We start from the raw sequence: 18,379 nt of genomic DNA, 5'->3' as shown, positions 1-18,379 counted from the left end.
ATGACTATGGAGGGTGTTGATTTCTTCATCTGAAAACTGCCTATTCAATAGCATTGCCAAGTCTGTATCTCAAAGAGATTAAAAAATGGAAAAGGACCTATTTGACCAAAGGATTGCAGTTCTTTTTGTTGTAGCAAAGAATAGGAAATTGAAGAGCTCTCCATCAATTGGGGAATGGCTGAACAAGTTGTGGTATATGATAGTGATGGATTATTATTGTGCTACACAAAATGACAAGCAGGATGATTTCAGAAAAATCTGAAAAGCCTTACATTAACTGATGCAAAGTGAAGTGAGCAGAACCAAAAGAACATCATACACAGTGACAAGCATATTTTCTTGATGAACAACTGTGAATGACCTAATTATTTTCAGCAATAAAGTGCTTCAAGACTCATAATAAAAAATGCCATCTGTTTCTGAGCAAGAACTAATGGAATCTGAATGCAGCCTGAAGCATACTATATATAATTTTCTTTCTTCTTTCATCTCTTCCATAAAATGATTAATATGGAAATATGTTTTAATGACTTCTTATGTAAAGTCTATATCATATTTTTTTTTCTATCTCTGGGAGAAGGAAAGAATGTAGGGTATCAGGAGTGGAGATTCAGATTATGGGAAAGAATTTAGAACTCAAAATGTTTTAAAATTGAATGTCCAGAATTAAATTTTTTCATAAAATAGGGGGAAATATATATTATTTTTAAAAAGTTGAATAAAAGCCTGGTGTAAATCTATCAGTACTAAAAGATTAATTGTTCTTTTTCATTCATTAGGCTATTGTCAAGTTTTTCTCCTTAGTGCCTTTTTCTGTGGAAGTAGTTGTAATTGCTTTACTTTTTTGCATAATTTCTATTTGGGGGAATTTTTGAGAATAAGTGAGGTTTGAAAAAAATATCTAATAATAATCTACTTGGTTTTCATATGACCAAGGAATTGTTTTTGTTATAAATCACATCAGAAGCATAACTCTTTTTTTCTACATCAGTAAGAATTCAGTCTCAAACTGCACTGCTGCTAACGTATTATCTTATAAATAGGTATTATTGCTTACATTGATATAGTTATGGTTATTAGGAGATCTACAAATGCTAAAGAGTATGCCTCCTATCTGGAAACATCCATAAAACTATAGAAGTTTTTGTATGCTATACACTTTATATCTTTAATAGGTCATTCTAACTTAATAACATCATTCTCTAAACCCTGCTAAAAAAACATAAGTTGTGATTTGCATTTTACTTTCACCCTGTCAGTAGTGGTCCAGTAGTTCTCCATTAGATATCTCTTGCTGCTAAATTTTGAATTTTGGAATTTGTGGAATATGTGAGAGAGATTGATAATCTCCCTAAGCATTAGTGATTTGAAACTAGGAAAGCTGGTTATGGAATATTTTGAAAACAAACAAACCTTGATAGATAGAATGCCTCTTGATACTGAAAGAACTTAATAAACCAATACCACAATGATGGACTGATATGATATTTTATCTTTCTGTTGTTATTGTTCAGTCACATCTGACTCTACATGATTCCGTTTGGTGTTTTCTTGGCATAGAAAATGGAGTGATTTGCCTTTTCTTTTTCCAGCTCATTTTTACGGATGAAGAACTTAGGTAAATAGGTTTAAGTAACTTGTCCAGAGCCACACAAGTTATCAATATTTGAGAGAAGATTTGAATTTTTGAAGATGAGCCTTCTAAGCCCAATGTTCTAACCACTTGATAACTCTCTGCCCCAAACTTAAATCTTAAAAATTTAATCTTTACTGAACACTATTAGGGACACCAAGAAGAATTTCAGATTGTTGCTTGGGGCTTTTTTTCTGACAGAGAAACTCCATGTTATTTTAATTATGCTTCCTTTCTAAGGTATCTCCAAAATCTTACCCCCATGAAAATTAAGAAATGTCAATGAATGAACCATTTCTTGTCCATGGTCATGCCTCTAATAATTGCTGACCATAAAAGTGGTCAGAATAAATGGAAATAAATTTTATAAATAAGAAGTATAAGAAAAAAATCTAGGGAGAGTTTTCATGAATTAAAGGAGGCAGTTTGTGTAAGGGAATGAAGTCACATTTTTGCACAGTATTTGAAAAGGTTGACATTTGAGACCATCTTGGATATGGGAAGTATTCATTTACTTGATTTTTAAGTGACAGGTTTGGATTTTAAGAGAATGCCCTTAAATCCATTGTTTGGTAGTTTAGGAATAATGTTCTTAAACTCATTAGCATATATACTTTGTCAAGACTAGCTTAAAGAATTATACATTGTCACATTTCACATTTAAGAATTTCTGTCTGGATCAAACCATAATGGATTGAATATAATTTGGCATGTGAGGACTGCAACTGTTTAAAAGCTATGAATACTCAAAATTCTTCCATGCCTCAATTTCTATCTGAAACTAGTTGTAATTTTTAATGAGCCAGAATTAATTGGCAGTCTGGTTAAAACTGAACTTATGATTTTCTCTTCTTTCAAAATTATACCTCTCCATCTTTTCATACCTAGTAAATGCAAGGAAATTTAGAAAACTTCAGAATTAATAAATGGCTAGTGAAACAACACAGTTCCCCATAACCAAACATACTATACAGTATCTTCCATAAAATGTTTACCATTCAGCCTCTTTTGAAAGGATTTTTTGTTGTGAGATATATATATATATATATATGTATGTATATGTATGTATGTACGTATATATATATATATATATGTATTTTTCAGAAAATTAATGGGAAATGAGTACTGAAGTGACAAGATTTGCACTTACAAATGTAGTTAGAGACAGAGACAAAATCTACATGCAGTGCTTAGAAATAGGTTAAAATCTAAATGTCTAATGAAAATGTCACCTGTCCCCCTAATTTCCATTATGATTATTTTATTATTATATACTATTATATATATATATATATATATATATATATATATATATATATATATATATTCTAGGGCAGCTCTCCAGCCACTGACACTCACCTGACACCCAGCTCTCACTTGTGGCTCCTAGTAGCTGCTAGCATGAGGCAGTGGCCACACACCAGGCAACGACTTCAACAGACCTGCTAAACCTTGTGAGGGTAGCCATTGGATCATCTACCCCTGGTGAACCAGGGCTTTACTCACCCAGCATGTGAAGACTGCTTCGGCGGAACAGATGGAAGAAACCAACAAGAAGGTTCAACGGCTGAGAGGGCAATGCAGCAAGGCACTGTGGAGTGCTTAGGGCGTGTTGGAGCACAAAAGACAACAGGACCATCCAATGCAGCTGAGGAAGTCTCCAGGTGTAACGACTTTTTGTGCCAATGGACCCAGGCTTCCAACACAGAGAGAGTGGGACTGTCTCTGTGCATCGACTTTTCCACTTAAATCTTCATGCACAGGTGTCTTTGTGCACAAAAACGCACAAAGACAATCATCCTCGGTTCGAGAGAGAACCAACATACTATTATTATGTTACTTTCCATTCATTTTGTTACAATAAAATTCTCTGGAGACTATCTTATTTTTTAAGTTCTTTTCTAAGGCCAGGTCCCAGTTGTGGAGTATCAAAATGCTCCTACTGTCTGTACCTATCCTTATTGAGATTCAGATTTTTTACATTTTATTGAGGGTAGTTTTATTGTAAAAATTAATAAAAATAAAATTTCACTACTCATGCTGTTTTTGGAGCCATAAAACTGGATTTTTTTCAATTTATTAATTAAAGTCAGGTGTACATACACAACTCTCTATCACATTTCCTTGAACAAATGAAGTTTTCCATTTTGACATTCAAATATATTAGGTATTTGAATATTAACTCTTCACCGTTATCAGTTCAGTTATCAAATTGTATTGATAATATTTTATCTTAAACTCCTGATTTAATAACTCCTTATTCCTTCCCTTCCCTAGTCTTTGTACATGTTTTCTGCTACCTTGGCCATGGTAAGCAAGTTACTTCAAGTTGGGCTTATTTCTTTTTCCATAAAGCAAAATATTGTTAAACACTTGAAATGTTCTTTTTTCTTTTTTCCTGTTAGAAGAATCTCATGTATCACAATTCAGATTTACTTTTTAAATTGGCTTTAAAATCACCACTTTCTTAAAAAGTGAGAAAGGTAAAGTGATGATCTCTTTCTTGGCAATGCTTATTACTTTAATTATGTTTTTTTGGAAACATAAATATAACACTGCTGTGAGTTACTGTGCACTTTCCATGAAATAGAGTACTGAATACTGCTGACAATTTAACTTGGAATTTTCTTTAGAATTCTAGTGGAAATATTAGGGAATTAGAATGGGCACTGAGATTCATTGCCCAAGTTAAAATCATTAATGGGTCCCTAATACTTCAGGGTCAAGTTCCAATTTCTGAAGTTGGCAATCAAATGTCATTTTGAAATTCAACCCACAAACAATCTGCTACAAATGGAAATTTTGATGCATATGGCACCAGAGGCGTAAGTCCAAATTCTATCTTTGTGGTTGTGGCCAAGTCACTTACCTGCTTTGGACCTTAGTTTCCTTATGTATAGGAATAAGGTCAGACTAGATGGCCCCTGTGCCTAAGAAACTGTGAACTAATCTAACATAGGTCTTGAACATGTGTCAGGATTTATATCCTATATTTGTAATTAATTGATAAACAAATCACTCAACTATATTCTGCCTCATTTTCCTTATTTATAAAATGGTACCTATATAAACACATACTGTCATAAGGGTATTGACGAGATAAAATGAGATAATTTAGTAGTGTTTTATAATGATAAAGTGAAATATAACTTTTAAGAATCAAGTATTACCTCTTCCAAAAAGATACATATACACACATATACACATGTTTATGCATAAAAATGCATGTGTATCTCCATATGTGTGTGCATACATTGAACAAAAGTACATACATCCATATATATGTAATTATAGGTTGACATACACACATATTCATAGATCTCATTGTACAAGTATCTCTCATAGCATCCTAGGCTGGGAAGGCTTTAGGATTCCATCCTCTTTCTGCTACTTTTCTCATAAGACATACTTCAAGAAAATAGTTTACTCTTATTTACAGTGTCCTATTATTAATAATAATGATTGAGTGGAATGAGGAGACATTCAAACATGTGCCTTCTCTTTATTCTTTGTATTTTGACTCAAAAGAATGAAAAAATATTTTGCTATGTTATTTTTAAGCCTTTTTTTGTTTGAATAATATAGTCTTATAATGTCTCCACACCTGCAGATGTGTAGAGATAAATGTAGCTCAAATGGTCAAAATATGTAAGAATTAAATTTTAATGGTTTGACTAAAATATATGAAAATTATAAATGATAGTGGTTGTTGCCAATTCAAAAGTATTATTGCTCAGAGTCTAAATGACTTTAATAGCTTTTATTTACAAAAGAGGTAGAAAGAGTGAAAGCAGAGAAATACAAAAGGGTATAGTAGACATTAGCCTATCTAACCAAATATTGCTTGGGTGCTCAGCCAGCGCTTATTGACCTTCAACTAAAATTAAACTCTCTCCAGAAGACAAGAAGGGAAAGCCAGCTATCTACTCACCCAAGTTCCCTCCAAGAGGCAGGTGAAGACAATGACTCAAGCTGAAGGTGACAGCTGAAGGTGACTCCTGAAGCTGACTTTTTTTTTTTCTTGAGCAAATCTTCCTTAAGTTGACTTCCTTCTTGGAGTAGACTTCTCTATCCCCAGAAATTCATGGCCTTTTATAGTGACTTCTTGTCCCTTCCCCCTTTCACATGGGCCAATCACAGCTTCCAAATTGCCCAGCACTGCCCAAGGGGAAAATTTATTATCTAGCACCCAAGGTTCTATATTTCTGTTTATAGTTTAATGAAAAGATCTTGCTTACCATGGAAATACATTATATCTATAACAGGGGGATAACTTATCTACCAAACCAGTAACTAAATATTGAAGATCTAAGGACATGACATCTTGGATAATTGGCATATGAATATTTATATAAATAGCACACTATCTATATATACACATAAACTTTGCATTTAATCTGAAGAATTGATATAAATCCCTCAATAAAATATTCATCATTAAACTAACCACAGTTTCATTTAGATTTGGAAACTATTCTGGTCATGTTCAGATTCACTATAAATCCATAGTTTTATTACAATCAAGGACCAGTTGGTTCCACTTTTAATTAGTAATTTGATGGTGCATTTGTTTAATGTATATTATAAAAGATATTTGCAATGGGGCATAATTTATAGAATCTGATGGTCTTTGAATTCTGTCTGAAATTTTGACAGAGTAACCCCCATTAATGGCTATGATGTATTCCTATTTATCTTTTCTGATGAGCTTGTCACAGAACTAATAATAATATCTGACATTAATATAATTAATTACAATTTAACAAGACTTCTATCTACTACCTATGTCTACAACTATACACACATATTTCTCTCTCTCTCTCTCTCACACACATACTGTGACAAGGAAATCACTTTAAAAGACTGATATATATTAATTTAAGGTCGCCAAGGAATTCAGCTATGTAATTCCTAAATGAAAACTCAAGTCAGCTGTCAACCTTTTATAGAGTTTAATTACAAACAGGAGGAAGAAAGGAATTAGAGATAGAGAGAGAGAGGGAGAGAGAAAGGGGAGAGAAGGGAATAGGGCTTAAATACCCCTTCTGTTTAGGCTGGGCCAAAAGGCCCAAGCCCTTAGATAGCTGGGGCAAAGAAAGGAGATCAGTCCCTATTACTCACGTGACCAAAATGGAGAAACAGTCTCAGGGCCTCCACCTCCAGCTTCCTTCAGAGCAAGCTTCTCAGAGCACCTCTCCAACCACTCAGAGCCAAAACTCTCCAACCAACAACCCCTCAGTCCTCAGACCCCTCTCTCTTTAAGCAAACCATCCACGTTCTCTCCCCTCAGTTCTCACATCTACCAATCACTGTCCATGTCTTCCCTGTGCCAATGGTGGCTCTAGCTTAACACAGGACCGCCCAGAGGTCTGTGGCTTTGCACATGTCTGTTGAAGGTCATATTCTCAAATAATTAAATCTTGATCCTTTGCTACAGCCCTTTCTAAATCCTGTTACCCTGAGTAGGGTAGAGATTGGAATAATTAAATTTTGATCTATGCTGCAGCCCTTCCTAAATCCTGTTAGAACTGAGTAGGGTGGAGATTGTAATTTCCAAGACCTGGTTCTGTCATTCCAAGTATCTCTATTGTATCAATTCTAAAATCAATCATGACTCAAAGAAATTCCTGTTCTATGCTTAAGTATAGGTCAAAGCCCTTTCTATTGTTCAGCAAAAGGTTTCTGTCCTAAAGTAATCTTAAGAAGGGAGGAGGAGGAACCTCCCATGCCAATGGGGTTCACATTCCAATAGACTATCAGTAAGAAATTTTTCAAGTATGAAATTTCCCAATGGTGAAATTTCCAACATTTATAAGTCTAAGAAATGTTAAGGTTTACAATACACACACACACACACACACACACACACACACAAACACATACACAAATACAACCACACCTTAATGGACTATGATGAATAGATATATAATTCATTTTACAGATGAAGAAAATTCAAATGTTTCACTAAAGCTTACATACATATAAAGAGTCTAAATAAGGATTCAGAGTCAAGTTATCTGACATTGAATACAGTGTTCTTTACATTACAACTTTCTGTAGAGAACTAGAAAACAGAACAACTATTTTTTTGGTGCTATATCTTGTGTTAACATTCTTTATCTGTGACACATTTAAAAGATTCAGACTAGGGCATGGTATGGAGGTGAGGGCTTCAATGTGATGGAATATCCTATAATATAAGGCCCAATATTAAAATCAATTCAAACTATTTGTTCTTTTTATATTAATGCAATCTTGCTTTCATTAAAAAGCATAGGCATATTTCATGTGAAAATAATACCCAAACCATTTGACTTGAAAAAAATTCTTCCAAGGAGTCTACCATCTTTCATTAGTGATGTTAGATATACATTCTTGCAGGAAAATAAGTATTCTTATTATTCATGAAACTTCTAGGATTATTTCATAGATGTAACTATGAAACAAGAAACAAACAATATATGAAACAAGAAGTGACCCTAATCTAAATCCATTCCAAAAAGGTTTCATGTCTTTGAGCAATTTATGCTGTGGGCTTCATCTCTATGTCTACCCCATATTTATCTTCAGATTGAATCAGGTTAAAATGATTAAATATTTAGATTTGAGTGGGGAAATAAATCCCAAAAAGTAGTCTAAGGTTTGAGTAAATATACGGGAAAAATATAAGAAAAACAGACAAAAAGAGACAGATGAAGAGAGAGAGAGAGAGAGAGAGAGAGAGAGAGAGAGAGAGAGAGAGAGAGAGAGAGAGAGAGAGAGAGAGATGGAGAGAGACAGACAGACAGATGGAGAGACAGACAGACAGACAGACAGACAGACAGACAGATGGATGGGGGGGGCGGGCGGAAGGAGGCTCTGATCCTTTTTCAGTATTTTTAGGCTGTGAATGGCTCCTGCATCCACCAAATACCTCTCTGAGATATGACCTAGCTAATAGCAAAGAGCATGAAAGTAAAAAAAAATAGCTGCCTACTACATCCTAGAAGGGAAGAAGGAATATAATTAACCTAGTCCTATGAGAAAGACATACAGAAAGGAGTTAGAGCTAAATCCTTTCTTCAATATTGCTAATAACACTTAACCAACATGAGACACAGTTTCTTCATCCACAAAATGAGGATGTCACTAGTGCTTATATATCAGAATGTTTTGAAGGTCAAAATGAGATAATGGAAAAAAGACACTATGAAAATAATAGTCATTACCTGGGATTTTATTGATGTTGAGATTTTCCTGTGAAGAAATTCTTGTCTACCAGAGCCAATCCGTAACTACTCTGGAATTTGTTGTCTTGAAGAGTTGATTGCTGTGCTGACAAGTTAAGAAACTTGACAAGGTCCCAATGTCAGTATCTGTTAGTGGAGAGACTTGAATGAACTATTTTCTGTCTCTGTGGTTAATTCTCTCCCCATAGATGTAATGATTCCCATTATTGTTAAATTACTTAGACAACAAGGATGACTACTCATCTCACCATCACCACTTCCACCACCACCACCACCTCCACCATCACCACCACCAATTTTATCTTAATTTATTTTAGAAAGACAATGTTCCTCAGTTAAATCAATGGCCTAGAAACCATATGTCCTGTTTCTTCAACAATAAATCATTCAAGGAGCCATCAGAATACTCTAAGTTTTTATAGTTTTTCTAATGCATTTTAATATGAATCATTCTTCAGATAGCCCCTCACCCAGGGAAGTTCTCCATTTTCTGAAAGTTTGTTCAGTTGTTGAGGGCTAATTGATAGGAATAATTGAAAAGGAATTTCCTAGTTGGGGAAACTAAGTTTTAAAGAGGTTCAGTGAAGGGGAAAATACAGTTAAATTGCAGATTAGGAATTGGTAACTAAGTCTTCTATATCAAGCAACAACCATTTCCCCACTGTTATTTTAATTTCAAACAATTTTCCTATTTAAATATTTTTTCCATTTTCAATATGATGTAATATCTCTGACCTAAGAAGGTATGGGTTCCACCTAATTAGACACTACATTGGGCATAAGGAAGCTGCAGTCAATGATGGCTTCAGGGGGAAAATGGCAAAAAATGAATGTTACTTTCTCTTTTGGTATAAAATTTTCACATATATTCAAATACATGATCATGCATTCTAATGGACCTTTAAGACAACACTTAAAATGTCTTTGGAAATATTACTTGAGTTCTGAAATCATTTGATCACAGTTTAGGAATGTTGAGTTCAAACAAATAAACACTTAAATTGAAGCTAGGGAGCATAGTGATTAGATAGCCAGACCTGGAGTCAGGAAGACCAGGATCTGCATGCTGGCTCAGACAAGTTTCTTTACTGGGTGAGCTTGGGCAAGTCACTTGAAGTCTCAGCTTTAGCTTAATCTAAAAAAGGGGTTAATAGTAGTAGTTACTGCACATGGTTGTTGGAAGGGTCAAATAAGATATTATGTGTAGTAGTAGTAGTCTCTTGGTAACTGAGGATGATGATTGTCTTTGTGTGTTTTCATCTATGATAGATGAGTGTGCACAAAGACACTTGTGCGTGAAGGAGATTTAAGTGGAAAAGTCGATGCACAGAGACAGCCCCACTCTCTCGGTGTTGGAAGCCTGGGTCCATTGGCACAAAAAGTCGTTACACCTGGAGACTTCCTCAGCTGCATTGGATGGCCGTGTTGTCTTTTGTGCTCCAACACGCCCTAAGCACTCCACAGTGCTTTGCTGCATCGCCCTCTCAGCCGTTGAACCTTCTTGTTGGTTTCTTCCATCTGTTCAGCTGAAGCAGTCTTCACATGCTGGGTGAGAAAAGCCCTGGTTCACCAGGGGTCGACAACCCAATGGCTACCCTCACAAGGTTTGGCCGGCCTGTCGAAGCCGTTGCCCAGGGTGTGGCCGCTGCCTCATGCTAGCAGCTACTGGGAGCCACAAGTGAGAGCTGGGTGTCAGGTGAGGCTCAGAGGCTGGAGAGCTGCCCTAGGAGGGCACGACAAGCCCTCCCTACCAGAGATACTATCCCTCCCTGAGCACCCCATACACCCCTATATATATGTGTAATGTGCTTTAAAATCCTTAAAGAGGGAGTAGATAGGAGGGTTAATGGATAAAGAGCCAGGTCTAGAAATGTGAGGTCCTCAGTACAAATATGACCTCAGGCACTTCTGTACTTCACTCTGGACACTCTGGACAAGTCACTTAACCCCCTTTGCCACAGTATTGATTCTAAGAGGGAAGGTGAGAATTTTTTAAAAAATATTTTAAAAATTATAAAAATGCTGTGTATTGTTATTCTTATACATATAAACATCCCAAATAGTCCAGAGTTCTGTCTTACAAAGAGTTTTCATAAGACTTAGAAGAAACAAACCAGAAAATATCCAGAACCAAAGGAACACAATTAATAATCTTTTCAGATAAAAGTACTAAATGATTATCGTGTTTTTTGCAATGCTCAAGTATTTCAATTACCTCTATTACATCAGTTTTCTTTATAATGTGAAGACAAGAGCGGCTATTGCTAGAACTAGTGACACATTACACACAATTATAATTTATCTTTTTTTTCTTTACTCATTCATATTTAATGCTGTACATATTTGACTTCTCATTGACTTATTCTAAACCCTTCTATATTTAAGATTTTTCTTAATTTGTTTGTCTCTATTGTCCAAATCTATCTAAATTGATGAGCTGCAGTTGGTAATTATATAGGTTGTTAAATTTGTGTTTTGATAATACTAAGGAGGGATATCTTCTTGAGAAAGAAGACTGAACTTTTCTTCACAGAAGAATCATTATTATGACTGTCTAACAATAAATCTACTTAAAAAACAAAGATAAAATTAAAAGTCTTACATGGGAAAAGTTGCTAAATTCCTTTTTAAGGAGATGAAACATGAATATCAAAAATCATTTAGGAAAGCTGTTTCTTGAATGAAAAGGGGAGGTTGAATTGGATAACCTCATCCTAACTTATCACACCTACAAGATAATATGTAGCTAATTTCTTTTCAATTCTACATTCATCATTGTCCTTTATATTCAATGATCAGTAATAAGTCCAGTGTTAAAGAATTTATAGTGTTACTGAGTTTCATATTTTCAGTTAAGGAATGGGAATATTAAGAAAGGGAAAAAATAGTCCTAGGTTTCAAGGAAGCATGACTTTGAGAACAAGGATTTTTATTTTTTATTTTTCGCATTTATCTGTATTTGCAGAAATTAATAGAATGTTTTGTACTTTGTAGATATGTAATACACACTTATTGAATTGAAGGGGCTAACATCATAATGAGGGAGACAAAATGCAAATAACTGTGTATACACAAGATGAATATAACATTCAGAGAACCCCAATTATGAAACCAAAGGAATTATTACTAACCTCCCCAAACTGCTCCATATATATCTAAGAAACAAATCAAAGTACCTTCTGATTGAGAAATACAAGAAAAAAAAGTCAGAGTGAATCATTTGTGTTGCCTAGGATGTAATAGGGAGACATTCAGAGGAGCCTACAGCTATTAGAAAGTAGTATAGCTAGGAGAAAATTTTAACAAAGCAACTGAAAGAAGTCTGAGTTGCATCCCAGGGCAAAACAAAGTCCTAAAATGATATGAAGGAGCTCAATCAGTTGCAGCACAGAAGTATACAAGCGCCAACTGCCTATTCTATCACTCTCTATACAGATCCAGGGGAACAAGAAGATAGGACCTCGGCATGGAGATAATATTCCAAATTAAGAAGCTGCCATAGACCCTACGTGGGGAATTAAGGAACAAACTTTTAAGAAAACGACATTTGTCTCTTTGACCGACATCAGAATGAGGCCTCAGTTTCTCAAGTTCTTTCCCAGGTTCATTTTTAGGTTCTTACTGGGAAATAAGAGATCAGAGGAAAAGGGTAGTTAATGATCCAAGTATTGCTAAAGTGATTTTTAGAAAGTGCAGGTTTTACCATGTCACACACTGCCCCTTTCTTAATATTTCCAGTGGCTTCCTTTTGCTTCCTGGAACAAATACAACATTTTCTGTATAGAATTCAAAACCCTTCACAAATAGCTCCTCTTAACTTTCCAGACTTCTTACAGCTTATCCCATGACTTATACACTTCCACCCAGTGAAACTGGCCTCCTGGCTATTCCATGAACAAGACACTCCATCCCCAGGCTCCCAACACTTTCTCTTTGTTCCTCATGTTTGTAAAAACCTCCTTCTTCTGCTATGACAAATGACTTGCCAGGTTTTTTTTAAGTCACAACTGAAAACTCACCTTCTATAAGAAGAAACATTTTGCCAACCTCTTTTTTAGTCAAATATCTTCCCTTTATCAATTATGGGGCATTTTTCTTATATGGTTATAACTTGCTTTGTATGTATTTTGTGCATGTGTTGTCTTCCCCACTGGATTGCTCCTTGGAGAGAGAGGATGTCTGTTGCCTCTTTTTATATCCCCAACAAATACCACAGAGCCTAGTATCATGTTGGTAAAGTCATGGCATGGCTGCCCAGGCATGTGTATGTGGGAACTGATCCATTCCCTCTCTCCACAGGGCCCAGGAACATTTTTCACATACCTCACCCATCTGCTCAGTGGCTGAATGCCAAGTACTTCCTCTTTCCACTCTGTGATGTAAAGCAGACATTGACAAGTAGCTTTAAAGTGTGGTTTGGGCATGCAATTTTGAAAACATTCACCAATGTGGGCCTAGTACATAGTAGGAGTTTAAAAATGTTTTACTGATTGATTCATTTCTGGATCAGACCGCTTTGAGAGCAGTGAAAGTTACCAGGACCCTAGAATGATCTGATCCTTAGATTCTAGAATAATATCACTCTCAACACTTCAAGAAAGCAGCATAGGTGGAAAGAAAGAAAGAATGAAAGAAAGAAAGAAAGAAAGGAAGGAAGGAAGGAAGAAAGAAAGAAAGAAAGAAAGGAAGGAAGGAAGGAAGGAAGGAAGGAAGGAAGGAAGGAAGGAAGAAAGAAAGAAAGAAAGAAAGAAAGAAAGAAAGAAAGAAAGAAAGAAAGAAAGAAAAAAGAAAGAAAGAAAGGAAGGAAGGAAGGAAGGAAGGAAGGAAGGAAGGAAGAAAGGAAGGAAGGAAGAAAGGAGGGAAGGAAGGAAGGAAGGAAGAAAAAAAGAAAGAAAGGAAGAAAGAAAAACTCTGTTCTCCTTTCCTTGAGAAGTGCTCAGAACTCAGTTTTAATATAAAATCTGAGGTTAAGAAATAGATTAGAGAGGGCAATACCAAGATGCAAGGGTAGCAAGAAAATTATCAATCCATACTGAGGTGCAACCTTGGGAAGTGTCTGGGAACAGGTCCTGATTTGTAGCTTTGTTAGCCACTATTTAGATCCAGGTCATGGATTCTGAGAAACTAGAAAGGGATCTGTTCCCAGGAATGTTATTCCAGAATATGGAACAATTTCATGCCTTTGACTGTATATGTAGGGAGGAAGAAATTCAGAAGCAAGTAGCAACACTGTACCTCACAAGCCAGGAGTGGTACACAGTTTCAGTTTTTAACCTCTAATCCAATATGAAGTCTGCAGAAGAATAACCAGACCAGGAATCCCAGAAATAAATGAAGTTTGCAAAGCTGTCACTCAACCAGCTCAGCTTTATAGATAGCTGAAAGGGGCTGAATCCAGTAGTAATCTACTGTGGTTCAGCCCACAAATCCAGTACAGGAACTTGAAGAACTCAGAATAGGAAAAGGGTAGTGATCAGACTTTGTGCTGTATTGGATCACTTTTGTTGGAAACATTGAAATTTTGCATTCCCCAGCCAGAATTCTCTGTGTGAAATTAGAATAACACAGCACTCTATATGTCAAGAAAGCAGTAACAGGAGTAATTAAGATAACTTTCAGAAGTGCACAGAAGTTGGCCCTAACATCAAGTTTGAAGTTCAAAAGCAGGCTGGAAGAATAAGCAAACACACATAGGGAGAGAAACAACAATTACAACAGTAAAATAAATTTCACCATAAAGAGGTATTGTGGTGACAGGCAGCTCAAAACATAAACCCAGAGGAAGAAAACAATGCCCCAAATATCTACAATTGAAGAGTCAGCAGGGAAAACAAAACAAAAAATAGTTTGGATTCAAATTCAACTCAAACCACTACAAAAAATGAAACAATAATTTTAAAGAAATAAAATCATACATATGTAAAGGCATAGATGTATATGCATTTATGAATGCCAGAGGAAAAAATAGAAAATAAATGAAAGCTCTGGAATAAAGAATTGGAGAAGGAATTAATAGTTTGGCACAGGAGGTACAAAATCTTGTTCAAGGAACAAATTCCCTGAAAATGAAAATGCATCAAATAAAAATTGGCTCTTTGAGACAAGAGGAAGAAAAGAAAATAAATCAAAAGTAAAATATATATATATATGTATATAATAATAATCTATAATATAAAGTATTGCAGTAGGTAGAAAAAAAGCTCAATGGAAGAAAAAAATCAAGGAGAGGTCATTTAAGAATCACTGAATTATCTAAAAGATGATTATCAAAAAATATTCTAAACATATTTGTTTAAGTCTTAACTAACTAGGTTTCATAGAAGCAGAAGATAAAGTAGAAATTGAACGAATACAGCAATCACTTCCATAAAAAGTTTTCAAAATGAAAACTGCAAGAAAGAATATAGTTAATCTCAAGAGCTTTTAAGTTAAAAAAAAGTAGCCAGAAAAAAAAATACATGGAAAAGGTGCCAGTCAGTATTACACAAGATTTAGTAGCTATTACAACAAATAAGCACAGAACTTAAAATATAATATTCAAGGATAGTAAAGATCTAGCCCTACAATTGAGAATTACATATGCAGAAAAAATCCAGTAAAATATTACTATGAAATAATGCATCTTTAATGAAATAGTAAGTTCCCAAGTAATCCTGTGAAAAGATAAGAACTGCATAGAAACTTCTTTATACAAGCACAGGAGTGAAAAGAAAAAGGCAAAGAGCAAATAGATGTGGTGGACTAAACAAGGGTATACTGCTTATGGACAGATGACAGCACTTATGTAGTATGACAGAATACTCTTATGCTATAAAAATGGTTCAAGGTGATTATTGTAGAAAAATCTTGGAAGGCTGTATGAATTGGTACTTAGTAAAGTAAGAAAAACCAGGAGAACATTTTATGTTAGAGCAAAAACAAACTCTGAAAATTTATATAAACTTTGATTAACACCATGCCTAGCCATAATTCAAGAGGACCCATAATAAAGCTGCCTTTCCAACTCTGCATAGAGGTAATGAACTCAGAATTCACATTAAGAAATGGTTTTATTCAACTTTAATTTTAGGGCATTTTCAATTTGAGGATTTGTTTTATTTGAACACACACACACATATACCCATTTGTGTGTGTATAACTGGGTTTTCTTGCTTTCTTAATGGTTAAGGAAGGGAAGTAGGAAGGCAAAAAGGTTGATTCTCATTGATTGAAAAAAAGTTGAATTTAATTTTAATAGGTTAAGTCTAGTCCAAATGAAAGGTAATCTCAAAAGACAGTGTGTCCATCATGTATTACATTTAACATAATGTTAAGTATTGTAAGAGGTTTGCTCATTCTTTCACCTCTGTGACTTTATTTACATAACTTGCAAAACAGCATTGAAATGTAACCATCCCTCAGGATCATATTAAGGTTTCTTTCTTTTCTCCAGATCTATTGCAGTGGATAACAAGAAGTTGGGATTCTGATCAAGACTTTATCCACAGAAATACTATTCAACAAGGTTTCTAATATTTCACACTCCAGGATTTTATTTCAAAGTAAACCCTGGATTGAAGTCAATAGCATTTTAGCTGCAATTGAGTCATCTTTCCATTTATCAACCAACCTAATTTCATCATCTTTTAATAATTATTTCCCAAATAGTGAAAAAGTAAAAATTATTCTTTCTGATACTTTATTTTTAATATTATTTGTCTTTACAAATTAAATCAGGAGTTTATTTCTTCCATATTTGGAAAGTTCTCTTATCTTCTCTGTCTACTAAAATCCAATACATATTCCAAAGGACCACTTTTATCCTTTTTCATGCTTTTTGAAGTTTACTCGATTTCTATAGTACACAGTGACCTGATCTCTGAATCTATATTATTGTTATCAACTCCAATTATTGGGTATCTGATATTTCCTTCTATGCAGTCTTACTTTATTGATATTTTAAGCTTTTATTTCTTATCTACCTACTAAAATGGTTAATACTTGGAGATCAAAATTCCATCATATATTTTATAATTCTGGCAGGAATTACAATAGTGACATGCATAAAGCAGAAGCTCAATATTTATCTAATTGATAAAATCTGCATCACAAATTAATTACATTAACAAAAGGTATAAAAACCTTATAATTTGAGGGAATATTTGAGTATATTTTCACAGTAGTTATTTACTCTATTGTTTAAGATCAAATTCCTCTAAAAACAATCCTCAGATATACTACATTTTGAAGAGACTCCCTAATTAACCTATAAAATCCATCATATTTATATATATTGAGGGATATGTCGGTATTATTTCTCCTACTTATTACCAAAACAACTCTTTAATTTCAAAGAAAGAAAACATGAGGGAGGAGTTTGTTTTTTTTCCCAATGGGGCACTTCTTTGAAAAAAAGTTTTTTTTCCCAATACAACCACAAATGCCCAGATTAAATTATATCTGCCACTAGTTCCTTTAACTTTGCCCTAATTCTTTTAGGGTCCAATGTCAGGTGTCTCTCCTGGTGTAGTTATGCGTCTGTTTAGACTATCTATCATGGTACAGGTGACTGACCCCTGATATCTACTCCAAATTATTTTGATCCTATCAAAAATATTCCTAGTTATGGGTCTGTGAAAACTTATAATATGAAGCATTATTTATGGATTGGGGTAAGCACTTAGTAAGGCAATCTTTTAATTATTATTATATAAAATATGTGAAATTTCCATACTCTGTTTTAGTCACTCATGGACTATATTAAGCTGTGTAATTCACACCCTCATTGAAGGATTTAAAATAATCTCTATGGGAATTAGGAAACTTTTGTCTAATAATGGTCACCATATGTTTCGGGTAAATAAATAATTGATGTAAGAACAGGGAGGGGAAGAGAGATGCTATTCCTTCTCTCATTTCAAAGGAACAAAGACCTACTTTTCTCATCTTATTTTTCTTTATTCTTTGTACCATAGATCAAGTCACTCAAATTTTGAAGGAAGCCAATATTAATATTTCCTTTTCATCTTCTAATGCTTAGGAATTAGATCAAAGATTCCTATACATCTATGACTTAGACATATAGCATATCAACTAAAAATGTAATTTTAACTGTCCACAGCTTTAAAATTAGTAGATGGAATATCAGCCCACCAGTGGGCCAAAATGGGAAGTCTACATTATAAAGAGTTAAGAAGAAAAAGGAAGATGGGCCAGTTTAAGATATGATATCGTAGAAAAACCGCCATGGTTTCCAAAATGTTTTTTCAATTGCAAAATATTGGGAATTTGGGGTGCAAATGATGAATTTATTGCACAATTTAAAAGCATTTTGATGAATGTGACAAAGTAGGAAAAAAGAAAAGAATGAGAAAAAAGACAGAAAGAAAAGAAACAGAGAGAAAGGAAGAAAAGAAAGAAAAGAGTAGGGAACATGGGAAGAAGGAGGGAAGGAAGGAAGAAGACAGGGAAGGAAAAAGGAAAATAGAAGGAAGTGAACAAGCATTTGTTATGCACCTATTATGTGCCAGATACTATT

The 18,379-nt window shown here is 34.5% G+C and overlaps 1 long non-coding RNA gene across 1 annotated transcript; it reads right to left on the bottom strand.

The window, feature by feature from the left end:
* Positions 1–4,209: 4,209 nt before the first annotated feature.
* On the bottom strand, positions 4,210–10,398 carry LOC130454265 (uncharacterized). The gene is made up of 3 exons (XR_008911923.1): positions 9,900–10,398; positions 8,842–8,988; positions 4,210–5,791 (listed from the first exon to the last, which is right to left on the bottom strand). It is a non-coding gene; the product is annotated as an uncharacterized LOC130454265 (long non-coding RNA).
* Between the last annotated feature and the right edge of the window lie 7,981 nt (positions 10,399–18,379).

The sequence above is a fragment of the Monodelphis domestica genome, chromosome 5 (genome assembly GCF_027887165.1).
Source record: "Monodelphis domestica isolate mMonDom1 chromosome 5, mMonDom1.pri, whole genome shotgun sequence".
Lineage (NCBI taxonomy): Eukaryota > Metazoa > Chordata > Mammalia > Didelphimorphia > Didelphidae > Monodelphis > Monodelphis domestica.
This window is presented reverse-complemented; position numbering and strand designations above follow the sequence as displayed.